Source organism: Leopardus geoffroyi, chromosome D4, assembly GCF_018350155.1.
Source record: "Leopardus geoffroyi isolate Oge1 chromosome D4, O.geoffroyi_Oge1_pat1.0, whole genome shotgun sequence".
In the NCBI taxonomy this organism is placed as follows: domain Eukaryota; kingdom Metazoa; phylum Chordata; class Mammalia; order Carnivora; family Felidae; genus Leopardus; species Leopardus geoffroyi.
The window spans coordinates 59,306,565-59,334,059 of record NC_059342.1 but is presented as its reverse complement, the minus strand read 5'-3'; the positions used below and the strand labels follow the sequence as shown (position 1 = coordinate 59,334,059).

General features: G+C 44.2%; 1 protein-coding gene across 5 annotated transcripts in view; it reads right to left on the bottom strand.

Annotated features, from left to right (window-relative positions):
- FRMPD1 (FERM and PDZ domain containing 1) overlaps positions 1-27,495 on the bottom strand; it is a 143,576-nt gene that overhangs the window by 83,978 nt on the left and 32,103 nt on the right. Inside the window, exon 2 of one of the 5 annotated variants that reach the window (XM_045469100.1) lies at positions 21,251-21,294. The exons of 1 other annotated variant lie outside the window; for it this stretch is intronic. The gene's annotated coding sequence lies outside the window, so the exon portion shown is untranslated. Of the gene's footprint in view, positions 1-3,813; positions 3,835-4,865; positions 5,311-5,336; positions 5,461-21,250; positions 21,295-27,495 lie in introns of those variants that run through there. 3 more of the 5 variants (XM_045469096.1, XM_045469098.1, XM_045469101.1) reach the window with 3 other exon arrangements.

Sequence of the window (27,495 nt, the reverse complement as noted above, 5' to 3'; positions counted from 1 at the left end):
GGCCACCTGCACAAATGACTGCACATAAAATCCTCCACGGTTGACGGTAACGGCTTCCCCACGAGAGATACTAAATGCAGTGAGAGATCAGGGGCAGATAAGAGCTCTTGGAGGAGGGGATCCGGAAGACAGCTGAGCTGGGCCCTCAGGCGGGGGCACGACCACCTGGGCTGAGGTACCTGCTAGGGAGGGGCCAGGTGGAGAGGCAAGGGCCTGGAGACCTGGGGGTGAGATTAAGTGTGGAGGACCTGGTGAGGGAGGAGGGGCACTAAGAGAATAGATGGAGACAGCCTGGGGCACCTGGGTGGCTCAGTTAGTTGAATGGTTTAGCGGTTTAGCAGCTGAGTCTTGTTTTCGGCTCAGGTCATGATCCCGGGGTGGTGAGATCAAGCACCATGTCAGGGCAGGAGGGAGGCACCCCCAGTGCTGACCATGGAGCCTGCTTGAGATTCTGTCTTTCTCTCTCTCCCTCTGTCCCTCTCCCCCATTCACACACACTCTTTCTCTCTCAAATTAGAGAATTAAAAAAAAAAAAAAAAAAAAAAGATGGAGGGACGCCTGGGTGGCTCAGGCAGTTAAGCGTCCAACTTCGGCTCAGGACATGATCTCCTGGTTCGTTAGCTCAAGCCCCTCATCGGGCTGTGTGTTGACAGTGTGGAGGCTGCTTGGGACGCTCTCTCTCTTCCTTTCTCTACCCTCCCCCACTTGCACTCTATTTCTCTCTTCTCTCAAAATAATAAATAAACTTAAAAAAAAAAAAAAAGGATGGAGACAACCCATCGTGTCCGCCAGGCTGAGGACTGTGGACTTCATTATCCATATACGAGGGACCCCCAGAAGGTCCCTGGGCCATACTTTAGACAAAACAGAAGTCCAACATTCAGGGAGAGAATAGAAAGGTGGAGACACGTTTGAGAGAGATTTTGCAAGTAAAAACGACAGGGCTTGGTGAGTGACTGGATTTCAGTCAAGAGGGATCAAGGGAGAGAGTGAGGTCACAGGTGACTACGTGCCCCTGCTATGCAAATTCCAGCGTGGGAGTAGGGGGGAGGACACTGGCCAGGGGGCATCTCACAGCAGGGACGGTGGGGGGCAAGGCTGGCTTTGGCGACACCACTCATGCTTCTCCTTGGCACATCAGTGAGCACTCCAGGGGCACTACTCTTCAGGGCTCGCAGTAAGAGGAGATGGGGGAAAGGGAGAAGAGGTGAGGGAGGAGGGACACAGAGGAAAGGAGGAAGGGACAGGAGAGGGAGGGTAAGAAAAGGAAAGAGAGATGAAAAGAGGGAGGCAGAGAGATCCTGAAGAAGTGGCTCTACAGCAGGATGTTCCCAAAGCAGTGGCCACGCTGCCACTCTGGGCCTGGTTTTGCAGGAAAGTGCTGTGGCTAGGTATTCCTCTTTTCAGAACTCCTAAAACATAGTTTTGTTTTGTTTTTTTAATTTTTTAAAAGTTTTAGAGAGAGGGAGAGAGAGAAGCCCAAGTAGGCTCTGCATTGTCAACACAGAGTCTGATAGCAGGGCTTGAACTCACAAACTGTGAGATCATGACCTCAGCCAAGATCAAGAGTCAGGTGCCCAACCAACCGAACCACCCAGGTGCCCCAAAGACTGTTAATACATAGTTTGTATTGAAGGCAACCTCTCTGGAGTCTCCCAAGCACCGAGGGGGTAATATCCACGCACACGGCCTATCTAGTCCGAGAACACACCAAGCTTTTCAGGCCTCTGGGGCTTTGCATTTCCCATTCCCCTCACCGCCACCCCACCCTCTTAACTTTCATCCAGTGTTTGCTACATACCTGGCACTATTTCAAGTACATTACATATGTCAACTCATTGAATCCCCAAACAACTCTTTCAAGTAGGATTATTATGCCCAGTTTACAGATGAAGAAACTGAAGTCCATAAGATTAAATAACATGACTATGGAATATATTTACTTGGCAGGGGGCCAGTATTCAAATCCAGGCGTTGTGGCCGGGCGTCTACAATCTCATACCAAAGCCAGGTTGCCTCGTCCTGAGCCAGATGGCACCCCCGCCCCCCTCAGCTCTAGTCCCAACTGACTCCTTCTCTCCTTTAGTTCCTAGTGACTCAGACAGGCCTTCCTCCGTCACCCCCATCACCCTCTCTCACCCTGTTCATTTCCTTCCCAGCCCTTAGCCAACCTGTAATTATTTATGTATTTACTTGATTATTATGTGTCTCCTACTAGGAAATAAACTCCAGGAACACAAGGGTTTTCCCTTTTGTTCCAGTGTATTCCTGGGGCACCTAGAATAGTTCTCTGGCACAGAGAAGGTATTCCACAAATAACTGTTGCATGAACAAATGAAGGGCAGTATAATGGCTGCTAAGTGGTATACATAGGTTCACAAAGTATTGCAATGTCGTTCTTCACCCTCCTGTCCTAGTCTCCTTCCTTGGCTCCTACAGACCCCTAGCAACCCACACTAAGGCAGATGGGAGCCGGTGCCTGGTTCCCAGCATATATGGACAATGCTGATGTATTTATAACCGTGCCTGACTGTCAACCCGTCCCCCCCCCCCCCCCCGCTCCTGGGTCCTTGAGCACATAGTGATAAGCTTGTGGGAGGCAGGGATTGCATGTTCTGATTAACCTATCTGTGGCCTCCCACCACCTAACAGTATTTATAGGACATTGTCTGCTCTTGATGTCGGTGTCTGATCTGAGCACCCCCCAAAAAACAAAAAGCCCCTGCCCTTGAATCAGGAGGTCCCCTGAATACAAATCATATTGTTACAGGAACTCCAGTCTGATGGTGAGGTTCCAAGTCAATACACACGCTAAAACAAAAGGCACTATTTATACACTTCAGTGGTGTCTACCAACACTTCTGGAGCTTGCCAATGAACACTTTAGTAAAAGAAACCATTATCAAATACCTATTGTTATGCAAACACTGTTAGGCACTTTATACACGATCTCATTTAACCCTGTGCATTGGAATTACTCTTATTCCCCTTTTACAGATGAGAAAAGTGAGGCTCAGAGGCCCAATATCCCCCCAACAAGTGTGGATTCAAGCCCAGGTTCCGACTCTCCTGAGCCTCTTCCCACTATCCTCTGAAGTTTTCTGCCTTCTCCCTGCTTCCACCAGACCTGCTGTCCTCCATCTGGGCCCCGGGCTCTCCTGACTCATACCAGTTCCTTGACCTAAAATGGACTTTCCACTTGTCACCACCTGTTGAAATCCTCTTCTCCCTCCCACCTCCCGTGGTACGGTCTACCTCATTGTCTCCAGTGAGAATTCCCTCCTCAGTGTTCGTGAGGTCCCCAGTAAGAACTCCCAAAATGTGGAGCGCCTGGGTGGCTCAGCAGGTTGAGCATCTGACTCTTGATTCCGGCTCAGGTCCTGGTCTCATGGTTCATGGGATCACATCCAGCTCTACCCTGATGGTGTGGATCCTGCTTGGGATTCTCCCTCTCTGCCCCTATGTGTGCACGTGCTCTCTCTCTCAAAATAAGTAAACATTAAAAAAAAAAAAATAAGAAAGAACTCCCAGAATGGCCTGTGGTATGTTCCTCTTTCTTCCTCACTAGACCCTGAGCTCCTTGAGGGGAGGGCCTACTGGTATTTTCCTGTTTCTTCCTGAACGAGTGGTAAGAAAGTGCTTGCCAACCCACTGAAGAAGGAAGAGGGAAAAGACTGGTGCGATTCTAATGCATCTGAGCGGTCAAAGGCTCTGGACAAATTAGCTTCAGCTACACAGCATGGCTGGGAAAAGGCAAACCTATGTACCACAACTCTGCTGTTTCCCTGCCCCAGTCACAAAGCACACTCTTACCAGGCCTCTGATTTCACAAAGCTTGAAACTTAAACCGGGAAGTCTAGGAAGGAAATAAAATAATAAAATCACTTCCACAAGAATCCTTTGGTAGTAATAGATTTCACCCACACCCTGGGGAGATGCTAACTGCAGCACAAGGGGGACAGAAGATGGGGCAAAAGAACAAAACTCACCTCTAGGACATCAGTTAACTACCTCACAGTTGTTCTGCTGTGGCTGCACCAGAATGCACTTGTCCTGGAAAACATGTACTTTCCAAACCATAGGCCTCTCCAAGTATGCCTGTGTTGAACACCCAGCAAGGAATGCCTGATTTAGAGTGACTTTCTATATCATCTTGATTGGAAAACATCTCACCCATCACTTTAGAAACAAGTAGATGCTGGCCTCTATGTCGGACCCCTAGAACAGTGCATTTTTACCCCTGGAACAACTATGTTGAGGTTTTAACAAAAATAACCGACTCACAAACAGAAATGCTTCCTGATCTATAAGCCACTCTGAAAACAAATCATTATGCTGTTGAATATTTTATGATGGTCCAAAGCACTGACGGAGGGAAGGCCAGCATTCACCAATCCTTGCCATGTCTATTTCGGGACTCCCAAAGCACCGTGCAAATCCCTTTATTTTCTAAACTCCCATTTGCAAGTGCTGGGTGTATGTTTCCTCTCTACCCAATATTTCCTCTACCCAAACTAACCCTAAATAGACCTGGAAGATTCCACCTCTCCAAAGTTTACAGCAGGACAGCAAGGACCATCTAGTGCATATTCCTCCCTCCCCACTTGTAGGTGGCAAAACTACTAGGGGGACTTGCCCAAGGTCACACAGTCAGTGGATGGCAGAGGGGCCACCAAAAGCCAGGGCGCGGACTCTAAGCTCCAGCAGCGTCCTCTTCCCAGACACTGACTTAACACCCCTCACAAAGCTCAGCCCAAACTTCTGCTGGCTAGCGATGTGACGCCCCCTCACCCAGACTGACTTCTGTGGGTTCCACCCCACAAGGAGCCCTGGAGCTGAGACACTTAGGGGTACCCCTGACTCACAAAACGGCAAAACAGACGAGCGCTTCAGATGATCATCCTGGCGAACCCCTCCTGGTCCAGGTGTGGCCGTCGAAACGGGGCAGGACTGGCTGGTCTGAGGTCACTCAGAAAGTTGGCGCTAGCGGTGGCCGCACCTGAATCCAGGTCTCCCGCCACCCGGTTTGCCGCTCTTTGCACTACCCCACGCACGTCTCAAAAACTTAAGCAACACATTGATGCTGGGGCAGATTTAACCGTTGCACGCCCTGAGCGAACCCGCGGACGCGCCCCCCACCGGGATGGGACACGAGGACTGGAGCCGGGCGCAGGTCAGCCGGGGGCGGTGGTGCAAGCAGAGCGCACGGCGGAGGACGGCGCGGAGGAAGCCGAGGGGCAGGCAGCCTGCAGCTACCGGAGGCGCAGGCCCGGGGCGTAGGGACCGTCAGTCCCCCCCCCTCCCAAAACTTTGCGGCGCCGGGACCTACCCCTTACCTGCAGAGGAGGCGCCGCCCGCGCGGACGCGGACCCGAAGAGCTGACGCTTTCGGCGAGGGGCGGCCCCGCCCGGCGGCGGGCACGGACGCGGGCAAGGCTCGGGCAGCGGCTCGGCTCGGGCTCGGCTCCGGCTCCGCCTCCCGCGCCGCGGCTGCAGCCGGAGGGGGGGGCGCAGGGCCCGGCCGCGCCCGCGCCGTCTGGCCGCGGCAGGTGCTGAGGCTGCAGCTGCGGGGCCGCCAGCTGCCGGCGCCGCGACCCCCGCCCCGGGGGAGGAGCCCCGCGCGCCGCCTCCGCGGGCCCGGGAGGTCCCGGCCCGCCGCAGTGGGCGGTCCCGCTCCCACCCGGGCCTGCCTCCGCCGGCCTTCTCCGGCTCCCCACCGAGGCACGCAACGTCCGCTGAGTACCCACGGGGAGACTGAGGCCGGGAGAGGAAAGGGGCTCCCCCAAGGTCACCCGGTCCGCCGGCGGCGGGGCCAGACTGGAACCTAGAAGAGTCCCAAGGAACGACCGCCTGCTCACTCCACCCTCCCCCTGGCTGTCACACTCCAAGGCTTTTCGAAGAACTCCAGCTACGTGGGACTCTGGGGAATGCAGATGGCCCCAACTTCGCCCTCCTCTCAACAGGCTCCCGGGCTGCGGGGAGATGGAAGAAATGGACCCACTTTGGCACGACGGCCTTCCTTCTCTGCCTCTAAATTCCTTCAGCGCCCGAGCGTTGGGGTCCCTTAGCTTTCCCGAGGCTCTCTAACTACTCCTGCTTGGTCTCCTTTGAGGGCTCCTCACACCCCAAAGCCCTGAAATGCCGCTATGCCTAGGACTCTGCACTCAGCCCTCTTCTGACTCCCTGGGCCATCTTACCCACTGCTCTGGTTCTGGCCCTACACCTATCTGTCCATCCCACCCAAATGCATGCCTCTGTCCAAGAACTCTTTTCCCTGCTGACGAATCTACCTAGCACCTACTAGGTCCCTACCCGTGTTAGACCCTGAAGATACAGCTTCGAATAAAGCACTATCCCTGCCCTCAGGAATGCACTAATGGGCTGTTAATACAGTGCAGCTCTTAGAGTAATAGTGTGATCCCAGGGTGCCAAGCGGGGCACCTGCATTGGCTGAGCAAGGGAAGAAGGCCTCCTGGAGAGGATTCCCTCTACACAGAAACCCGGAAAGGCCGAAGAGGTGGCCGGTGACAGGGCGGAGTGTGGAGAGAGCTTTCTAGGCAGAGGCCACAGGAACAAAGACCCAAAGATGAGAGGGAGCCCCTTGAGGGAAGGGAAGGGGCAGAGAGCTGAAGCATGAGAAGTAGTTTTGAGTGGGGAAGGGGCACCATCAGATTGGTATATAGATCAATCTGGTGATGGAATGGAGCACAAATGTAAGTGAATTAAGTGTGTCCTTCATCAAATTAAAACCAAAAATGGGGATGCCGGAGTGGCTCAGTCGGTTGAGCATCTGACTTCAGCTCAGGTCATGATCTCGCAGCTTGTGAGTTTGAGCCCCGACGGCTCTCAGCTGTCAGCTGTCAGCACAGAGCCCACTTCAGATCCTCTGTCCCCCTCTCTCTCTGCCCCTCCCCTGCTCTCAAAATACACTTCAAAGTTTTTTCAAAACTAAAAAAAAAAAAAAAGACAAAAACAAAAATAGCACTACAGCCTACCTGGCCTAAATGAAGAAAGGCAGTCCAGCACCTGCCTCCTGTATATCTTTTACTTCCAAATCCAGGCTTCTATTCAAAACCTCTCTCCTCAGAGGCTCCCTCTTGGAAAGGCCTCCTAGCTACCTACACCCAAAGATCTCTTTTCTCTCAGTGCTCCAGCCCCTCTGTCACCCAGATCCATGGGCTGAGTTAGCCCTTCACTCCTTGGGGTCTGCTTCCCCGATCTGTCTCCACTCTAGGGACAGTGTACCGAATTCTGCCTCGGGATAAGCATCATTAGGGGAAGGGGACAGAAAATGGAAAATTCTAAAGCCATGGTGGAAATAAAGTAAGCTTCTAAAAACCTAAGTGTTGTACCTGTCCACATTATTTCTTAACAACTCCATGCAAATCTATCTCTAAAGACAGTTTAATTTTTTTAATGATGTGTTGTAGATAAAGATTAATAACCAAATTACTCTCCCTAATGCAGATTAAAGACTGAAGAGGGCACTTGTCAAGGAAGGAAAATAAAAACTCAACCCCCTTGTCCAGCAAGTACAGATTTTGCCCATGGAATTTTGTCCTGTCCCTCTCTATTTCCTAGCTGCCCATGCCAGAAGTATCTTCCTCTTCAGGAGCTTTATGTACTTAATGTGTAAACACTTTTCACCCATGGCACCTGGGTCCCCGTTCTGCCTTGGTTCCCATTCCGATTGCTTTTCTCCCTCAGCTTTCCTTGTCCGCTGGCTGTTTAAATGCCAAGGTTCCTCATGTCCCCTCTTGGTCTCTTTTGTCTCTTCTAACTGAGCAATTCTGTCCGATGCGTGGTTCAGTCCAGACCTTATTCTGTGCTCCAAACCCAGAGGCATAACTGCCAGGGGAACATCTCCTGAATCCTTCTCAGGTGCCCCAGTCTCAAAGGAGCCCAAACCAAACTCTCACCTTTCCCCTAAATTACCCCTTTTATATTGCTTCCATTCTTCAACTGGCAGTGGCTCTTACACCAAAACCCAAGGGATATTCTAGAGTCTTCCCTCTTCATGGCCCTCATACCCTGCTGGTCGCTAAGTCCAGTCAACTCTGTCTCCATAGCATCCCTTCCACACGTCTCCTCCTCTTCATCTTGCCCGCTCCCTGTGCCTTACTCAGTTGGAGCCTCACCATTTCTTGGCGAAGCTGTAGTAAATGCCTCTAATCTTGCCTATTTGCAATTCATCTTCCACATGCTGCCAGGGATCCCTTTTTTAAAAGTTTATTTATTGATCTTGAGAGAGAGAGAGAGAGAGAGAGAGAGAGCGAGCATGCGCACAAGTGGACAGAGAGAGAGAGAGACAGAGACAGAGACAGAGACAGAGAGAATCCCAAGCAGGCTCTGCACGGGGCTTGAACTCAAGAACTGCGAGATCATGACCTGAGTCGCAGTTGGACAATTAACTGACTGAGCCACCCAGGTCCCCCTGCCAGGGATCTTTTTAAACCAGGAATCAGACAAGTCCCTCTCCTGCTCAAGATACCTCGACTGTTTCTTCTTGACCTATGGCAAGCCCCTAACTGCTTAGCATGGCATGCAGCCCTCAGTAATCTGACCTGTTCTGGCTACAGCCCCATTTAGACATCACCCTATACCTCACGCCAAATACCTCTTGTTCCTAGGGCACATCATATTTTACAATAGTAAAAATAGCTACAATTTATTAACTTACTACGGTGTGCCAGGCACCGTGTTAAGTGCTTTACACACAACATTTCATGTAAGGAAAGACGTGAAGCATAGCGCTAAACAATACGGTCTCAAGCCAAACCGCCTCTCTTCAAATCCCAACCCAGCCACTTGTTAACCGGTATAAGCAAGGGAAAGCTCCACACCCTCTCAGTTCCAGGTTTCTCCCTCTGCAAACGTAGCGGAAGAAGAACAACCGAGAGTGACTAGGGGTAAAACAGTGCTCACTCCCTGCTGGCCGGCACTTAGTCAGGCTTATAAACAGCGTAGGCAGTGAGGGCTGCCATGCTCCTTTTTCACAGAAGGAAACTGAGGCCCTAGGAAGTGCAGTCATTCACCTAAGACCCGAAGCCCTACAGTAGCGGTGCTGGGTCTCACCTGGGATTCTAAATCCCCCACAGCTAAGTGCTTTGCATAAGCTATTGGCTCACTCTGGGACGCTTCCTGGTTTCCCATTTGTTTCCTACGTTTACTGCAACTTGCCAGACAGACTCTTCCTTCTTTAAACCCCGGGTCAAAAGTATCTTCTCTATGAGGTCTTCCCAGTACCTCCTGTGTGCCTGTGCTGCACTTGGGCGATTCTTCAAATAAAACGCCAAGCGCCCCACATTACAATGATTTATTCACATGTGCGTCTTCTTGAAGCCTCCTTGAGAAAGACAATTACCTTATTTATTTTTGTCTTCCTAGAACTCTATAGATATTTGTTGAATGAATAAATAAATCAATGAATAAAACATACATAAGGTTCTCAAAGGAACTTTACCCTAACAGCTGTCATTTCAATCTAGATCACTTTTAATCTCTGTTTCTGTCACTGTCAAGTCATTTTTGGTGAGAGAATACCATCAAATGATCTGATATTAATATAGAGCAAGATACAGCACGACTGAAATCTCTCATATGGCTATTTGATCACGCCTTGTCCTTCTCAGATGTCTCTCCTTTTTTAGTGACACTATGTAATAACCCATAATGAGAAGCTGTGTTGCATCCTAATGAGACTTCCTGACTAAAACATCTGAGGTTTGAATTTATTTCCCATAAGTACCATTTCAGCTAAAAGTTTTGCTTTCTCCACAGCATGAGCGTATCATTTGTTACTGGCTAAGTGCCCATACCTTCCCTTTATCCGTATTAATCTCCTTTGCATCCAAATACTTCTGAGAGCTGACTTAATAGTTAGCTTTTCTATATAATTTCCTTCTTCGAATGCCTAACTCTTCCTGACTTCATATCTATTGTTCCCAAAATAGAATAGTTTACTGCTTCAAATTTTAGCTTTACTGTCTGTGGTGATTGAAGACAGTTTTTGCTCCTCCTCAGAATGATTGAATTCCATACGGCTAAAAAAATTGTTTTAAACCTGCTGCTGTCACTTTGTATGGAGTAGTGTTTTTAAAGTAGACATTAGAAACTTTTATTTGGTATACCAGTACATTGGTACAATACATTGGCAATTTTAATGCCATCATATCAAATTACTGAGAAGCAGTGCAGGTGAAGAAATAATAATGGTCTGGGAGGCAGGAAAAAACAAAAACAAAAAGGATTCTAGTACTGTTCTGCCCGTTGCCCAAATCCCCTCAATCTTCAGGCTACAGAAGAAAGGAGAAGTGAGACAGAATGACCTTCAAGGTTTCTTTCAGATCTAACATGACATGATTCCTGCAATACCTATCAAAATAACACCAGCATTCTTCACAGAGCTAGAACAAACAATCCTAAACTTTGTATGGAACCAGAAAAGACCCCAAACAGCCAAAGTGATCTTGAAAAAGAAAACTGAATCTGGAGTCACCACAATCCCAGTCTTCAAGTTGTATTACAAAGCTGTAATCATCAAGACAGTAGGGTACTGGCACAAAAACAGACACTCAGATCAATGGAACCCAGAATCAAGAGAACCCAGAAACGGACCCACAAACATATGGTCAACTAATCTTTGACAAAGCAGGAAAGAATATCCAATGGAAGAAAGACAGTCTCTTCAGCAAGCGGTGCTGGGAAAACTGGACAGCGACATGCAGAAGAATGAACCTGAACCACTTTCTTACACCATACACAAAAATAAACTCAAAATGGATGAAAGACTTAAATGTAAGACAGGAAGCCATCAAAATCCTTGAGGAGAAAGCAGGCAAAAACCTCTTTGATCTTGGCCACAGCAACTTCTTACTCAACACGTCTCCGGAGGCAAGGGAAACAAAAGCAAAAATGAACTATTGGGACCTCATCAAAATAAAAATCTTCTTCACAGCAAAGAAAACAATCAGCAAAACTAAAAGGCAACTGACAGAATGGGAGAAGATATTTGCAAACGACATATCAGAGAAAGGGTCAGTATCCAACATCTGTAAAGAACTTCTCAAATTCAACACCCCAAAACCAAATAATCCAGTGAAGAAATGGGCAAAAGACATGAATAGATACTTCTCCAAAGAAGACATCCAGATGGCCAACTGACACATGAAAAAATGCTCAACATCACTCACCACCAGGGAAATACAAATCAAAGCCACAATGAGATACCACTTCACACCTTTCAGAATGGCTAACATTAACAACTCAGGCAACAACAGATGTTGGCGAAGATGCGGAGAAAGAGGATCTCTTTTGCACTGCTGGTGGGAATGCAAATTGGTGCAGCCACTCTGGAAAATAGTATGGCGGTTCCTCAAAAGATTAAAAATAGAACTACCCTATGACCCAGCAATTACACTACTAGGTATCTATCCAAGGGATACAGACATGCTGTTTCGAAGGGGCACATGCACCCCAATGTTTATAGCAGCACTATTGACAATAGCCAAAGTATGGAAAGAGCCCAAATGTCTATCGATGGATGAATGGATAAAGAGGATATACAATGGAGTATTACTTGGCAATCAAAAAGAATGAAATCTTGCCGTTTGCAACGACATGGGTGGAACTGGAGGGTATTATGCTAAGTGAAATTAGTCAGTCAGAGGAAGACAAATATCATATGATTTCACTCATATGAGGACTTTAAGACACAGAACAGATGAACACAGGGAAGGGAAGCAAAAAAAATATAAAAACAGGGAGGGAGACAAAACATAAGCGACTCTTAAATATAGAGAACAAACAGACGGTTACTGGAGGGGTTGTGGAAGGGAGGATGGGCTAAATGGGTAAGGGATATTAAGGAATCTACTCCTGAAATCATTGTTGCACCATATGCTACCTAACCTGGATGTAAATTAATTAATTAATTAATTAATTAATTAAAAGAAATTAAAAAAAATTTTAAATGACATGATTCCTTAATGGGCCTTCAAGTGGTCACTCAACCAACATTGTTGAGTACCTATTACGGACTTATGCCTGTTGAAGTGTAGTGATTTAAACTTAAACCCAGACCAGATGGGGAATGGAATGGTTTGGTTAAGAGAGTGTTATGGCACAAAAACTAAATATGTGTCTTTAGTATTCAAGAGCGACTTCATAATGAACTATAACGAAGACAGTGTCTTTGAGACTAGGGTGAGCTGAGACTCATGGACTGTTGAAGTACTGCAGGAAGACTTAGGAATAGCCCTTTATGAGATCCATGCCAGCACCTATGGCAAGCTGCTTGTAGAAAAGCAGTGCCCTGGGGTGCCTGGGTGGCTCAGTCGGTTAAGTATCCGACTTCGGCTCAGGTCATGATCTCACGGTCCGTGAGTTCGAGCCCTGCGTCGGGCTCTGTGCTGTCAGCTCAGAGCCTGGAGCCTGTTTCAGATTCTGTGTCTCCCTCTCTCTCTGTTCCTCCCCTGTTCATGCTCTGTCTCTCTCTGTCTCAAAAATAAATAAACGTTAAAAAAAAAAATTTTTTTTTTTTTAAAAGAAAAGCAGTGCCCTAGTGTTCTAGAACCCAGTTCTGTCCCTACCCTGCTGTGTGGCTAGGAGAAAGTCACATCACCTCTCTGTGCTACCATTTCCTCCTCTGTAAAAGGAGAGAATGACACGTTATAGACCAAGGTCTCCTGAGCTCCAAATCAAATGATTCTTTGAGATTAAGGAAGCTAAAGTGTTACCTAGTCAGAAAGAGAGGTCTGGCTGTTGTCTGCAAAAGAAACTGGGTGCTTATCATGAGGATTGTATTACCTTTTGAGGACAAGTAAATTGTTGCTCCACGGAGTGAAACAATGACATAAAAACAGCGTGTTCTTACTCTCAAGATTCTAGGACACAGAAGCAGTCATTCACTGCTCACTTCTTAAAAATGAGTTTCCAATTCACTGTAAAATACAATGTACAGGGAGTTAGAAGAGAGGGTCCGTTTTCTGTGCCTTAGTGAAGAGAGCCCCATCTCGCCGTGCTCTCCATGACTGATCACAGTCATGCTCCTAAAGATGGTCCGTTTGTACTTTTTTAGGAGGGGTGGGGGGTGGGGATGTGGAAAGCACGGCTCCTTTCTGGATTGCTTCCTTAGCTCTCATATTTGCTTTGTCTGCTTACACTTCTTTTCCTATCCCCAATCACATTCTCTGCTTCTTGATGAAACTGATATTCTAATCTATGGCTAATGCAATAGACTTATGACCGGGTTGGAAAAGAGAGGGGAAGGATGGGATAGAGCTGAGAATGATTATCACAATTTCTTGAAACCATTTGAATTCTTTATGTCTCCTGTCAGACAAGTTTTTAATCTCATTCCTGAGATGATAAATCTTTCAGCGTTCTGAGGGATGGCTTTGAAAATATAGGAGTGTCTTCATCATCTTTTTTCTTTTTAACTTCTTAAAAATTTCTCTATTTCTCTGCTGGTTCAGCTTTTGGGAGATAGGTTCCAACGGCATGCCCTTGAGGTTGTGGCCAGGGTCTGGCATGGCCCTACTCTGGTCTTGCCACTACATCTGTACCAGTCACCCCAGGCTCAATTCTGCTCTGAATGTGCCAGGTGACTGCAACTCCACACCACTGCTCTGGTCCCCACAGCCCAGGGGGGCTTCCCTCTATCATTCTTCCCTCTGTCATTACTTTCTTCATCCCCTTTACTTTCCATAGCACTTTGCCATTTGTAAAAACACCGGGCAGAGCAATCATCTTTTATTCTCTCAATAGCTCCTTGAGGAATGCAACCCAAACGTGATTATCTCCATTGTACAGAAGAAAAACCTGAGGCAAGCTCAGAGAAGTCCAATGATTTGTACGAGGTCACATCTGGCAACTGGGATTCAAATTCAAGCTTATCTAGGCAACGGAGCTCTCTTCTTGTGGGGAGAAAGATGATTGCAGCAGAATCATAGTATGGAGAAATTTCATAAATCACCCTGGGATGACCTGCCAGGGGGATTCTCTAAAGGTGAGGACCTGCATCCTATAACTGACTTCCCTCTCAGCTGGCTCCCTATGGAGGTAAGTCATGCTGTGAGGCACACAGTGAATGGAGACGGTAGGCTGAGAGGGCCTAGAGCTGGAACATGAAGGAGATGTCACACCTACCCAGGGAGACTGAACCAGTGCAGGACTGGTGAAGGATGCCATCTCTGCCACACTGTTTAAAACTGCGGGAAGGACCAAAGCCCAGGAGCCTGGGAAGTTCCTGCCTTGCTAGTGAGCCTAAAGTGAAGGCTTTTGATTCTGGGGCTACCTGAGGAGCCCAGCTGACCCCAACAGGGTGGGATTCTTTTGCAGGTAAGGAGGAACTGCCCCTGCCCGCTTCCTGCATGTGGCCCCGAGGGAAGCCCCTTGATTCTGCTGAGGTTTGTCTCCCTGGAGGGGAATGTCACAGTTGGGCCAAACTATCCCTCCCAGGGCCACTACTAGCCCATACAGCACCTTTATGGATTAGGAAAAAAAAGCATCACCTCCTCAGATGTCTTCGTGAAAACAAGAAAATACTGCTCCCCTCCTTCAGGCAGATGTAACTCCACACCATGGTACACAGCTCAGCAAGTGGGTTTTAGCTCTTATCTTTTCAACTAGGTACCCTTGTACAGTAGACAACCTACACAATGGCACACAACAGCCCAATCCTTCCCTCTTCATAATGGGGGTGTCTGAAGATCCTAGAAGCCTCTCCCACTTCACCTCAGCATGCTGGGCCCCGCTAATCAGGTTTGTGTACCACTAGGCCACTGGAGAATAATCATCTTCCTTTGTTATCATGATTGCTGAACTGCTGCTACCCAAGAGGCCACATAGACAGAGTTGCCCAGGTGCCAATATGAGCAGCCAAAGCAGATCAGAGATTATTTAAGGAGACCCCATAACTTGAAGGAAGAAGACCAAGTTAAATAACTAGAAGAGAGTACTCATATTGAGATAGATTTAGAAGAAGAAAAAGTGAGTCTTTAAAATAAGAATTTTAAGGAGATTCACATAGAAATTAGAAAGAATCAGGGGCTCCTGGGTAGCTCAATCAGTTAAGCATGCAACTTCAGCTCAGGTCACGATCTCACAGCTCATGAGTTCGAGCCCTGCGTCGGACTCTGTGCTGACAGCTCAGAGCCTGGAGCCTGCTTCCAATTCTGTGTCTCCCTCTCTCTCTCTGCCCCTCTCCTACTCCCACTCTGTCTTTTTCTCTCAAAAATAAATAAACATTAAAAAAAATTTTTTATTAAAAAAATAGAAAAAAGAATCAGAATGAAGACACATGGTTTTGGGAAGTTAAAAAGACAATTTCTAAAGCTAAACTTTTTTTTAATGTTTATTTATTTTTGAGAGACCACAAGCAGGGAAGGGGAAGAGAGAGGGAGACAGAGGATCTAAAGTAGCTCTTTGCTGACAGTAGCAAACCTGATGCAGGGCTTGAACTCATGAACCGCGTGATCATGACCTGAGCCAAAGTCAAACACTCAACCGACTGAGCCACCCAGGTGCTCCTAAATTTAAACAATTTAATTGTGGAAGTGAAAAATAGAATGAGGACCACTGAAAATTGATTTAGTGACCCGAAATGTGCAAAAGGAGAACAATCCCACAGTACCAAACCAAAACCACAAAGAAATGGAAATTAGAGTGAAAAAGTTTAAAAACATGGATGAAGCATCTAGGAGATACACACTTAGTAGGATAACCAAATGGAGCAAAAATAAGAAGGGAGTGAAGCGATAACCAAAGGAGCAATAGACGAAAATTTTATGAGCTTCGAGAAACTTGAATTTTCAGATCAAAAAGCTTCACTGAATGCTACACAGCAGTCACCGAAAAACACATACCTAGAACTTTCTGTTCTGGACAAGACAGGGGACACATTTCTCTCTATTCCTCCTGCTAAATGCAGCTGAAATCTCTAGACATAATATGTAAAACAAACATAAGAAAATTCTGATTGATGGAGAGAGAAGGAAGACCAGCTCAGGCACCTCAGGACACAAAGAACAATGTGGCAACAAACTCCTTGGGTTTTCTTTTTGCGCCTTGTGTATCCCGACCGGGCACCAGAGGAGCCCAGGAGTAGGAAACGCCAACAGGCACAAACAAAAGAAAAAAAAATAGCCGCAAGAAAACTCTGATTTCTGCAGCCAAAGGAATGGGAAAGGGCAGCCTAACAAGACAGAAGCCTTTGTGACAACATGTACCCCATTCCAGCCAAACTCCAGAGAAAAAAATGACACAAAACATTCCTACTCCCACTCTCCCACCCCTGGTCAGTGGAAGCTAGCAGAGAACCGGGATGTCCAGCCCTGCCCTGAGGTCACAAGACACATCTCCCACTCTGCACCAGGGGGTGTCAGCAGAGTCTCAGTGGGCGACTTGGGCTTCCATCCTCACTCCAGGGGTCATGAGGCACGGTTACCTTTCCCTACTAGTACAGTGTCTATTGAGGCCTGCTAAAACAAAATTCAAATGAGATCCAGAATCTCATAACATAATACCCCAAGTGTCCAGGATACAATTTTATTTATTTATTATTTATTTATTTTTAAATATTTATTTATTTTTGGGAGAGAGCAAGAGGGGCAGGGGCAGAGAGAGGGGCAGGGAGGATCTAAAGCAGGTTATGTGTGGACAGCAGTGAGTCTGATGTGGGGCTTGAACTCGAGGACTATGAGATCATGACCTGAAGTTGGATGCTCAACCGACTGAGCCACCCAAGCGCCCCTGAGATACAATTTTAAAAATCAGTTATAAGTGTCTGACTCTTGACTTCAGCTCAGGTCATGATCTATAGTTCAGGGTGGCAGCAGGGAAGTATTTGAGCCCCGCATTGGGCTCTGACTGACAGTGCAGAGCCTGCTTGAGATTCTCTCTCTCCTTCCCTCTCTGCTCCTTCTCTCCCATGCACTCTCTTTCTCACTCTTTCTATCAAAATAAATAAACTTAAAAAAAAAAAAAGCTTTATTAAAAAATCAGTTGTCCTACCAAGAACAAGAAAAATCTCATCTTGGGGTGAGAGAAAGACAATCAACCGACGCCAAAATGGAGAAACTATAGATGTTAAAATGATCTGACAATGTTTTTAAAGTGGCTGTCCTAAAAATCCTTCAATAAGCAATCATGAGTTCTCAAATGAAAACATAGGATGGCACAAAAACAGACACTCAGACCAATGGAACCCAGAATCAAGAGAACCCAGAAACGGACCCACAAAAATACGGTCAACTAAACTTTGACACAGCAGGAAAGAATATCCAATGGAAGAAAGACAGTCTCTTCAGCAAGTGGTGCTGGGAAAACTGGACAGCGACATGCAGAAGAATGAACCTGAACCACTTTCTTACACCATACACAAAAATAAACTCAAAATGGATGAAAGACTTAAATGTAAGACAGGAAGCCATCAAAATCCTTGAGGAGAAAGCAGGCAAAAACCTCTTTGATCTTGGCCACAGCAACTTCTTACTCAACACATCTCCAGAGGCAAGGGAAACAAAAGCAAAAATGAACTATTGGGACCTCATCAAAATAAAAAGCTTCTTCACAGCAAAGAAAACAATCAGCAAAACTAAAAGGCAACTGACAGAATGGGAGAAGATATTTGCAAACGACATATCAGAGAAAGGGTCAGTATCCAACATCTGTAAAGAACTTCTCAAATTCAACACCCCAAAACCAAATAATCCAGTGAAGAAATGGGCAAAAGACATGAATAGATACTTCTCCAAAGAAGACATCCAGATGGTCAACTGACACATGAAAAAATGCTCAACATCACTCACCACCAGGGAAATACAAATCAAAGCCACAATGAGATACCACTTCACACCTTTCAGAATGGCTAACATTAACAACTCAGGCAACAACAGATGTTGGCGAAGATGCGGAGAAAGAGGATCTCTTTTGCACTGCTGGTGGGAATGCAAATTGGTGCAGCCACTCTGGAAAACAGTATGGCCGTTCCTCAAAAGGTTAAAAATAGAACTACCCTATGACCCAGCAATTACACTACTAGGTATCTATCCAAGGGATACAGACATGCTGTTTCGAAGGGGCACATGCACCCCAATGTTTATAGCAGCACCATCGACAATAGCCAAAGTATGGAAAGAGCCCAAATGTCCATTGATGGATGAATGGATAAAGAAGAGGTGATATATATATACAATGGAGTATTACTCGGCAATCAAAAAGAATGAAATCTTGCCATTTGCAATGACATGGATGGAACTGGAGGGTATTATGCTAAGTGAAATTAGTCAGTCAGAGGAAGACAAATATCATATGATTTCACTCATATGAGGACTTTAAGACACAGAACAGATGAACACAGGGAAGGGAAGCAAAAATAATATAAAAACAGGGAGGGAGACAAAACATAAGAGACTCTTAAATATGGAGAACAAACAGAGAGTTGCTGGTGGGGTTGTGGGAGGGGGGATGGGCTAAATGGGTAAGGGATATTAAGGAATCTACCCCTGAAATCATTGTTGCACTATATACTAATTTGGATGTAATTTAAAAAAATAAAATTAAAATAAAAACAAAACAGAAATTTAAAAAAATGCTGATTAGAAACTGATTAGAAATCTTCAATAATAATTGATGTCTATTGAACATATAATTTAATAGGAACTTTTATTACGTCATTTAATCTCAAGAAAATTCTATGAGTTAAGTCTTATTTTTGTCATTCCTTTTTTCAGGAGAGGAAAATTAATTGCTACATGACTTCAAAATTAAAACGTATATGGTATTTTAATATTATGAATATTAAGCTATGATTACAATAGAAAAAAGAAAACATAGGAAATATCAACAAATAAATAGACGTTATAAAAAATAACCATATGGATATTATATAACTGGAAAATACAACAAAAGAAGTTAAAAAAGAACTCCCTGGATAAACTCAGTAATAGAGTGGAAGTAACAAAGGATAAAATCAGTGAATTTAAGGCCAAATTAATAGTGTGTACCCATTCTGAACAACAGAGAGAAAAACGATTGGGGGCGGGGGGAGGGGGGAGTTATCCCTCATCTTATCGGAGTTCCAGAAAGACAGGGGAGAGAGAGAAAGTGGGACTGAAAAAGCAGTTGAGGAATAATTGCTGAAAATTCCCCAAATTTGGCAAAAGACAAAAGTCTAGATTGAAGAAGCTGTACAGATTCCAGAAGGGATAAACTCAAATAAACAAACACCAAGGCATCATATTTGTACTTCTGAAAACTACCAACAACAACAACAAAAATCTTGACATCAGAGAGAAATGACAAACGACTTACAGAGGAACACTGATTCCAATGACAGCCCAATTCTGATTTGAAATGGAGGCTGGAAAGAAGTGGTGCAACATTTCTCAAGTGCTGAAAGAAAATCACCATCAACTTAGAATTCTATATCCAGCAAAAATATCCTTCAGACAGGAAGGTGGAAGACTAAGAGGAAGAAAAACTAAGGGAAATTGTGGTCACCAATTTCCTCCCCTAAAAGGATGAGTAGAGGTAACTCTTCAGATGCAAAAGAATGATAAAAGAAGGAAACTTGGAACATCAGCAATAAAGAAAGGATAACACAAAGAGTAAAAATATTGGTTAATATAAAATGCCATTTTCCTCTTGAGTTTTAAAATTTGTGTTTGGGGGGTGATTGGGTGGCTCATGGGTTCAGGCCCCACATCAGGCTCTGTGCTGACAGCTCAGAGCCTGGAGCTTGCTTCAGATCCTGTGTCTCTCTTTCTCTCTGCCCCTCCTCTGCTCATGCTCACTCACTCTCTCTCTCAAAAATAAATAAACATTAAAAATTTTTTTAATTTTTTAAATTTGTGTTTGGTATTGGAAATAAAAATTATAAATATTGTTGGATGATCTCAATGTATATAATATTTAAGATAATTATATTAAAAAGGAGGGAGGGTAAAGGGACAAAAATGCACATTTCACTTGAAGTGGTAAAATGTCAGCATCAGTAAACTGTGGTAAGTTATGTATGCACAATTTAATATTTGACCAACAAATAAAAAACTAGACAAAGAGATACACCCAAAAACATTACAGACAACTCAAATTGGAATTCTAAAAAATTGCTCAAGTAATCACAGGGAGGCAAGAAAGACAGGAATGAAAAATGAGGGACAAGCAGAAAATAAATAATAAAATGTCAGACTTATAGTACTAATATTTAAGTTCTAATATTTCAATAATTAAGGTAGATGTAAGTAGTATAAATAGACCAATTAAAAGACAGAGATTGGCAGATGGATTTTTAAAAACATGCCCTGGTGAAAATCCTAAACTCCAAGAGTAAAGCATAACAATCCTAAGCTTTTAGGCAATGTGAATAGCTTGCTTATGAAGGAAAGAGGGTCTTCCAGAATTATTTTGTGGACTCCACAGACTGCCCTTGTTAAAATGTATTGAGACCTAATATTTGTTAGTCACAGTTCTAAGCAGTTTATGTGATCTCATTTTTATAATTCTATGGAACCCCATTTTATAGAGGAGGAAATTAAGGCTAACTTTCCCAAGGTCACTTGATTAGTAAGAATCTAAGAAGATTCAAACCCAGGGAAAGAAATGAAAGAAACTAAAGAATGAGTACAAGTTAGCTACCTAAATAAGAGAGAAGAGTTTCCAGACAGGGAACAGCACATTGGGAGGTTCTGAGGATGGAAAGGAACACCTATTACGTGCTGCGTGTTTTAAATATGCTATTAACTATCACAAAACCCCAACAAGCAGGTATTAGGGTGTCCCTTTTGCAGATGAAGAGACTAAGCAAAGTTAAGTAACTTGCTCAAAATAATCCAGTAGTAGGTGATAGAGCCAGAATTTAAAACTGGGTCAGGGGGCACCTGGGTGGCGCAGTCGGTTAAGCGTCCGACTTCAGCCAGGTCACGATCTCGCGGTCCGTGAGTTCGAGCCCCGCGTCGGGCTCTGGGCTGATGGCTCAGAGCCTGGAGCCTGTTTCCGATTCTGTGTCTCCCTCTCTCTCTGCCCCTCCCCCGTTCATGCTCTGTCTCTCTCTGTCCCAAAAATAAATAAAAACGTTGAAAAAAAATTAAAAAAAAAATAATAAAACTGGGTCAGCCGCAATCTGCTATTGGGTCAACAGGCCAGAAAGGCTCTTGGAACATATTTCCACGATGGTTGTCGTTATCATTCCATAGTTTCCCTGTAGTGACCCAGCAATTAAAACTTTAAAGAGAAAAGGATCTACCTACCTTCCTGGGTTATTTCACTCAAGTCCACTGTGTCTGAGTGTCATCTATAAAAGAAAGAATTGAGCATCATCAGTGTTTTTCTTTTTTTTTTAATTAATTTTACTTTTAAGTAAACTCTATGCCCAACAAGTGGCTTGAACTCATGACTCTGAGATCAAGAGTCACATGACTGAGCCAGCCAACTGCCTATGGCATCTTGCCTTAGTAAATATCTTAAGCTGAAGGAATTTTAAAAAAATTATTTTTAATGTTTATTTATTTCTGTGAGAGAGACATAGTGTAAGAGGGGGAGGGGCAGAAAGAGGAAAACACAGAATCCAGAGCAGGCTCCAGGCTCTGAACTGTCAGCACAGAACCCGACGACATGGGGTTCGAGCCCACGAACCATGAGATCATGACCTGAGCCGAAGTTGGATGCCCAACTGACTGAGCCACCCAGGTGCTCTGAAGGAATTTTTTAAAGATTTTATTTTTAGGTAATCTCTACATCCAACATGGGACTCAGAACTACAACCCTAAGATCAACAGTCACACTCTGTACCAGCTGAGCCAGCCAGGCACCCCTAGTGTATTTCTAACTTTGGTGAATGAAGGGCAGACCAGTGGAATCCTTTATTCAGTTCAGATCCTATTAAATGGAAGCCCAATGTAGAAGACAGGTACAAGCAGAGCAAACATGACTGAAGGGAGCTGGAAGATGGAGGGCTAGTGCTAGACCCTCTTCGGTTAAAGCACTCTGTTACAACCCTGAGTTCTGGAACCAGTACATGGAGAGGCCCTGCGCACAGGGGAGCATGTTGGAGGCACTCTCTCCCATCTTAGTGTAGGATAGGGAGAGAGGTGGATGACCTTGATTTTGTTAAAAACAAGGATTTATTCATATTTTGTTATGATGGACTACGTACCGAGACATTGTGTCTTAGTCTTTTCTTTGAATCAGGGATGTTCTGGGAAGGATCTGGGCCGTAGAGTCAGACATGACTTGAATACCAGCTCTTGCCCTTGCTAGCTTTTGTGACCTTGGACAACTATGTAACCTTTCAGTTTTCACATCATAATAAACAGATAATACTGACTTTGGGGAGTGTTGTGAGGATTAAATTAAATAATAAGGATAAAGCACCCAGCAGAGAATCGGTGTACTGTAGACATTTAATAAAAAGCAGCTATTATTATTTGAAACTCTGAGATCTTGACACTTAAAGTCTGCTTCTTCTTTCACAATTTGTGGAGCTCGGTTCTTTCTTTCTTCTCTTTTTTTCTTTTTTTCCTTTTTTTAAAACTGTAAGTTAATTAATGTAAAAAGAGATGATACTTTTTGCAAATTCTGGAATGTCAACCATACTTTAAATCTGTAAATGTAACGTGTGGATTATGAAAAACCACAGTGACGTTGAAGAAATGATACACTTTTATAATCTAGACCCTGACTAATGACTGTTGCACATGCTGATTAGCTTGAAACCAAACAGCCAGAGTGTTTGCAGAATAATCCATTATTAAAACATACATATTTTCAAAAATAAAAGATGCTTTTCTGATTCTAGTATGGACAAGATAAGGATAACCTAATTTTACAGAACTTCTGTCTTAAAATATAAGTGATGCTTTGTGCACCATCATATAGTTGGGGGCATAGTCTAATCTTCCAGAGCCTGTGGTTTACCAGAGGCTAAAGTCATGGCAGATTTCCTATAATGGTCCATGAATCCCTGCTGCTTCCCATGAAGCTTAATGGGAGAACATTTGAGAGCATACGGTACTTTGTCAACTGATCCTAATGTGTCCATTAGTGTGGCTCCACAGGGAATTTCAATCTATGCCTAAAGAATGGTCACTTGGAGAACAGAAATAGCTATTCACAGCCCCCACCTCCCAATAACTCTGTCCTCTGTCCAGCCTCCCCCCCTTTTTTCAGTCCTACCAGAAAGACATATAACTAGGTGTGTGCCATTAAGGGTATCTGCATTATCCACACTTGAGCCATAATCTCTTAAGGCACACCACCTTGATATCCTTCAAGACCTTATGCAGACAATACCTCATTTGACCCTCACAATACTCCTCTGAGCTAGGTTTTGTTATTCCATTTCACAGATGGGGAAAACAGAAGCACACAATGGTTAAAGTATTTGCTTGGAGGTCAGAGGTAAGTGGTAGAATTACACTTAGCCCAGTGCAATCGCCCAACTCCATGCTGGATGTGTAGAGGCGTCTACTTGGACCGATTGGGTTCTGTGAATTTCTGTTCTTTGTTAGCCTGAATCAAGATGTGGCCCAAATTAAATATACCCACATTTATTCATTCATTAAAATAACATTCATAGGGGAGGGGAAGGGGGAAAAAAAGTTACAGAGAGGGAAGGAAGCAAAACAAAAGAGACGCTTAAATACTGAGAACAAACTGAGAGTTGATGGGAGGTGGGGGAGAGGGGAAAGTGGGTGATGGGCATTGAAGAGGGCACTTGTTGGGATGAGCACTGGGTGTTGTATGGAAACCAATTTGACAATAAATTATATTTAAAAAAATAAAATAAAAAAAAACAATTAAAGTATAAGAATAAAAAAATAAAATAAAATAAAATAAAATAAAATAAAATAAAATAAAATAAAATAAAATAACACTGACTGGGAGCCATAGGGTAAAGTACTACGCTATGAAGGGAGTAGTGTCCTAGAAAATTCAAGAGCTTTGGAATAATTCAGCACACAGATATATGGACATCCTGGCCCTACTGAGTTCTCATTAAGTGCTAGTTATTGTTAGTAAGAGGTACTATGGAGATGAATCACACATGGTCCTGACCCTGAAATGGCTCTAAAGTTTAAATAAATTATATGATGATCTTAAAAAATAAATGAGCTGACTCCCTTTCTTACATCTTATATTTTACTTTTCATTTTAAATTTTTTTTTCAACGTTTTTATTTATTTTTGGTACAGAGAGAGACAGAGCATGAACGGGGGAGGGGCAGAGAGAGAGGGAGACACAGAATCGGAAACAGGCTCCAGGCTCCGAGCCATCAGCCCAGAGCCCGACGCGGGGCTCGAACTCACAGACCGCGAGATCGTGACCTGGCTGAAGTCGGACGCTCAACCGACTGCGCCACCCAGGCGCCCCTTACTTTTCATTTTAAAATAAAATCCAGGGGTGCCTGGGTGGCTCAGTTGGTTAAGTGCCCAATTTCGGCTCAGGTCTTAATTTCAGGGTTGTGAGTTCAAGCCCCACACATGGTTCCATGCCGGGTGTGGAGCCAGCTTAAAAAACAAAAGGTTTTTTTTCATTTAAAAAATAAAAATAAGAAAAATAAAATCCAAATGGATGAAAGATTTCTGTGGTGAAACCATGAACGTACTAGAAGGAAATACAGTTTAATTTAATCTTGGAGAAAGAAAGGTCATAAACATTCAATAGAAGATAAAAATCAGTAATTAATGGGGAGCCCTGGTGACTCAGTTGGTTGGATGTCCAACTTCAGCTCAGGTCATGATCTTACAGCTCATGGGTTCGAGCTCCAGGTCGGGCTCTGTGCTGACAGCATGAAGCCTACTTGGGATTCTCTCTCTCTCTGCCTCTCTTTCTCTGAAAATAAATAATTGATTTTAAAAATGTTTTTAAATAAAAATAAAAATCAGTAATTAAAAGATCAACAACGCCAGTAGAAAAATTGGCGAAAGATAGGAATAGCTAATTGATGGTAAAGCAATTATAAATGGTTCATCTATAGAAGTGCCCAACCTCACTCATTAAAGATATTGAAATAAAGGCAGCATTGAGATATCATGTAATGACAAAGACCAAAAGTTTCATAATACATGTGTTGTTGGAGATGTTGGAAAACAAACCCATGTTTTGTTAGTGGGGGTGTCTATTTGTACATTTTCTATGAAGGGCAATTTGGCAGTATCTATGAAAAAGTTTTAAATGTGTACCAGTAGCAAAACATTTCAAATAACCAAAATGCCCAACATTAAAGTAGAAATAAATTATGGCACATGCATTTAATGAAATGCCATATAACTCTTTTTTTTTTTTTTTTTTTTTTTTTAAGTTAGGCCCTGGTTTTTTTTCTCCATATAACTCTTTAAAAAAAGAAAAAGAAAGCTCTTTGGCTACTGCTGATTGAGAACAATTTTCACAATATATTGTTAATTTTTTTAAAGCAAGGCACAAAATCATGAGTACCATTAGCTACCATTTGTATTTTTAAAAAGAGAAACAAATTGTTATTTAAGAATATACATAAGACTCATAACACTAGCTAACTGGGGGAAAGAACTAGAAGGCTGAAGGGCAGGCTCTCACCTACACACTTTGTAGCTTCTGAATTTTGAACTTCACATTGGTATTAAATGGTTTTAAATTTTAACATTGATAAGATCTTTTAACCTAGCAATTTCAATTCTAGGTATTAACTCTACAAATGTATTTACACATGTATTCCATATATACAAAGGCACTCACTGCAGTGTTTTATATAATGACTAGAGGCTGCAAACATCCTAAATGCTCATTAAGAGGAGAGCTTAATAAATTATAATTCAGTTATTCAAAGAGTTGAATGCTTTCATTAAAAAAAAAGAAAGGGGCACCTGAGTGGCTTGGTCTATTAATTACCCAACTTCAGCTTAGGCCACAATCTCCCGGTTCCTGAGTTCAGGCCCTGCATTGGGCTCCACGCTAACAGTGTGGAGCCTGCTTGGGATTGTCTCTCTCTCCCCCCCTCATTCTCTGCCTCTCCCTCACTTACTCTCTCTCTCTCAAAATAAATAAACTTTAAAATGAAGAAGAAAGACTGAGGGAGAATAACTATAAATAGTTTTCAGGGCAGGGTGCCTGGGTGGCTCAGTGGGTTAAGCGTCGGACTTGGGCTCAGGTCATGATCTCACGGTTTGTGAGTTCAAGACCTGAGCCCCACATCGGGCTCTGTGCTGACAGCTCAGAGCCTGGAGCTTGCTTCAGATCCTGTGTCTCCCTTTCTCTCTGCCCCTCCTATGTTCGTGCTCTGTCTCTCTCTCTCAAAAATAAACATTAAAAAAAATTTTTAATAAAATTTTTTAAATAGTTTTGAATTAAAAAAAGATATATGTAGAATGGAATGTATTACATGCTAATAGTATGCTTGTATATAGACTATACAAGACCATAGACTATTTCTGGAAGAATATACTGTTAATACTGGTTGCCCAGTGGTGGCGGGGGGCCAGGGGTAGTTTGGCAGGGGGAGGGCAGCTTGGGACTGACATGTGACCGACAGACAGACATGGGAAAACAACTTGCTTTTCACTGTCTATCTCTTTGTGGCTTTTGAATGTTTTACCATGTGCAAATATTATGCACTCAACAAAAAAATTTTAAGCACACTGTGTTCAAATATAGGGGCCCATATGTATTAAGTTGAAAGTTGTCTCCCTGTGGGTTCTGCCTGTTGATTCAGCTTCTATCATTAGAGTCACATGTAAAGTAGGTTTAACCCCTCTCAATCTAGAGGCTCTTGAGATATTTGAATACTCAAAGTGATCATTTCTCTGGCCAAGCTCGCTCAGAGTCCCAAATTGCTTGTTCTAGGAAAGGCCCTTCCCCATCCTGGTCCCTCTCTTTGAACCCTCCTGATCCCCAGGATTTCTTGGAAAGAGCACTATCCAAGGCTGACCACAGCTCTTCATGAATGTATTGGGCTGCTGTCACCTCTCCATTGCTGTTATGACCTTCTCCCTACTGGGGTTTCTGCCTTGGATGGGGAGAGTCAAGCCAGTGGGAAATGGCAGGAACACATCATCCCCTGAGGTGCCCTGCCTCCAGCCTACTGAGGCAAGGCTAGCCCAGTAGCCTTCCTTTCTCCTGGGAGGGGGCAGTGCTCATCCTATAACTTGTAACCTCTTACTTGCAGCAGAGTCTGGATTCAGGGTGGCTGAAGGAAGGGACAGTTTAAAACACAGTGTTCATGAAACACTCATGAAACATTTAAGAATCAAAAATGCATGGGGCACCTGGGTGGCGCAGTCGGTTAAGCGTCCGACTTCAGCCAGGTCACGATCTCGCGCTCTGTGAGTTCGAGCCCCGCGTCGGGCTCTGGGCTGATGGCTCAGAGCCTGGGCTGATGGCTCAGAGCCTGGAGCCTGTTTCCGATTCTGTGTCTCCCTCTCTCTCTGCCCCTCCCCCGTTCATGCTCTGTCTCTCTCTGTCCCAAAAATAAATAAACGTTGAAAAAAAAAATTAAAAAAAAAAAAATGCCAAGGTGGCT